Below are 2,811 nucleotides of genomic sequence, written 5' to 3'. Positions count from 1 at the left end.
TATAAAATACTCTGCCCAAATATCTCGGATCTCATTTATCTCCTCCTCGGTGTACGGTGTAGTTCTTGAAAAATCCTATCAACACAACAAATATACAAGAGGAAAGTTTTAATTCAAGATTGTAGCTAACATCAAATTGTATTTATCAAACAAAAATGAAATATTTGACAACTCATACCTGAATAAGATCTTCACTGCTATGGTGATGTTCAAGTATTTCGTACATATAACGCATGACGTAGTAGCCACACTCACGTCCACCCAATTGTTGAGGACACTACATGTAATATATTTGTAAGTTGAATTAAATTGCTATACTTCAATTATTAAGAAACTAAAAGTTAGGGTAAGAAATTAAGGTAACCTGTCCCAAATGCCATGTCAATTTACTTCCCCTAGATTGTCCACTTAATGCCTTAAAACTTCGAAAAGCACTACACATTTGAAGAACAGTCCCAAATCGGGAAATAGTGAGCCATGATCTTCTTAGACCCAAAACAATTCAAGTAGTTATCACCTAAATGAGATAGAACATTCAAGAACAGTCCCAAACCGGGGACTATTCAAGACTTACTCCTAATGAGTAAGCCCTGAACGGGTATCTAAGCCAATGATGCAAGTATTATTGCAATTCCAATCAATTATATCACAATTAAAAATCTCATACAATTCACAATCATTATACCAACCAGAACAAATAAGTTAATATTGCAAAGAATGGTTCAGATATATATACCACAAGTGAAGACAATCTCGTATGTGTACTACCGCCTTAATCGTTTGTCCACAACCAGAACCTCGAGCAACTTGTGGAATTCACTTCCGCATAATTAAGAATCTGCCATAAAAAAATTACATATATTAAACCAACATAGTTGATTCAACTTAATCTGCCATGTGACATAAAAGTTGTTATTCGGCATTGCTTATTAGCCAATCATGGTGTAAAACTTGAAGACCTGAAACGAGTGTTAAATGCTAGGTCCAACTTAATATGCCATGTGAAATAAATGCTAGAGCAATAAGACATACCGAATCAATGTTATACATTGCCAATGCGACTCCAGGCCCTTTAAAGTCGTGTACATCATGATCCTTTCCAGTTTCCATCCTCTGGGACTGCATGATAATAAAATCCACTTATCAAGGATTATATTATATTCTGTAGACAGTGATTCACCTGTGCTGCTTTCCTACTGAGAATTGACTATAAAATGCAGACACAATTAAAGAGACCACAGGGTCTAAATTCATACCGAATAGCAATTTAAGCTTTCCAAGACCTGGGATGAGTGTATCAGTGGCTCGATATTGATCACCAAAAGCATGTCTGCCAATACAAAAGAAGCCAAAGGACATGAGTGACAGTGTTATGATTTAAAAGAGCATGACGGTAAGAACGATTTGAAAGGCAAATAAACATACCAGAAACAATCCTAGGAATGTTCTTACACAAGATTGGCTCACGGAAAACAGTCCCTTCAAAAACTAGGGTTAATAATGCCTTCTTCAAAAACCAATCATATGCCAAACAAGAGCGGTTAAATAAGGAACCACATACGGAGTAATACATAAGCTGAGTTTGCCTACTGCCTTGCCAAGCACCAACTCACTAACAAATCAGTATCAGATTTGCCAGTTTTAAGAGAGGTAGCCAAAACAGAAAACTTTGATTGGAAAAACAGTCAAGGAAACTGGAAACTAGTTTTAAGATAACTCCATTAGCATTCAATGGACTAAATCCAACCAGCTTATCTTTTAAGATTCCTAATAATTAGATGGACTAAAATGGATGATGATACTCCAATATCACGTACCCAACGCCTTTTCCTCTTTTCACTTTATAGTTCCTAGTCTTTTATAAAGTAATGGAGAAAATATAAAGCTAACCATTTGTCCACGCTTAGAGCCACTGTTTTATCAACCCAACATAGCACACTTTTCACAAGCATCAGTTCTGAAACTGAAATTTGTGGCATACTTGGTAGTATATAAAACTCTGCCCCTTCAAATACCCACTAGTTAAAATAATTAAACCCATAATTAACAACCAAGTTTTGATTAATTTTCCTACACTACTATCACATGCAACATCTACATGCATGATTATTTCTAGTATTCTGTAAATTGAATTTTGTAACTGAAAATTATTTCACTTGTTTGGGTGTTTAACAGGCTATATGCTCAAATTGCAGTAACGGAGTTATAGTAATTAAATTATCCTACCATATGTAAAGACGGCGAAAGCGGAATTCTGGGTACACCCATCCATAATTATTCCAAGAAAGTTCTCTTGGGCAATTTATCAGTCAATTTAAGTACATACATTTCCAATTTTCAATGCAATTAGCCAAGAATTATTATGTGTATTCCATTATCAGATGACCTAGTAATTGTGTTCTTAATTATTATTATGTGTATTATAATTATTATTATGACTGAAATTATAAAAATTCAATTAAATCTTCCATATAATTTCTAATTAGTGAACTAACACTAAACTTGAAATTAAACTAAGTCATTGTTCAAGTTAAATGCTACATTCTATCTACCATCAAAAGATTGAACATAAATAGAAGCAATCTTACCATAGGTGAACTTGATTTCAAAAATTCAACAGTGTTGAGCCGAAATCGTTTTTGGGGGCGAAATTAAGCGATTTTTCCACTCGAAAATTCAAAAATTCAACATTGCTGTAATTTGCTTGAACTTCCTCGGGTTTTTGGGGGCGAAAATTCAGCGATTTTTCCACTCGAAAATTTCAGTTATTGCTCGAATTTTTTCAGCAGGATTTTTAATTGAATTTTTTGG

At 34.2% G+C, this 2,811-nt stretch overlaps 1 long non-coding RNA gene across 1 annotated transcript; it reads right to left on the bottom strand.

Moving 5' to 3' along the window:
* Positions 1 to 1,048: 1,048 nt before the first annotated feature.
* LOC145635045 (uncharacterized) lies at positions 1,049 to 2,011 on the bottom strand. Its single transcript, XR_014113759.1, has 4 exons — positions 1,562 to 2,011; positions 1,426 to 1,479; positions 1,257 to 1,330; positions 1,049 to 1,119 (listed from the first exon to the last, which is right to left on the bottom strand). It is a non-coding gene; the product is annotated as an uncharacterized LOC145635045 (long non-coding RNA).
* Between the last annotated feature and the right edge of the window lie 800 nt (positions 2,012 to 2,811).

Source organism: Chenopodium album, chromosome 6, assembly GCF_948465745.1.
Source record: "Chenopodium album chromosome 6, dcCheAlbu1.1, whole genome shotgun sequence".
Classification (NCBI taxonomy): domain Eukaryota; kingdom Viridiplantae; phylum Streptophyta; class Magnoliopsida; order Caryophyllales; family Amaranthaceae; genus Chenopodium; species Chenopodium album.
This window is presented reverse-complemented; position numbering and strand designations above follow the sequence as displayed.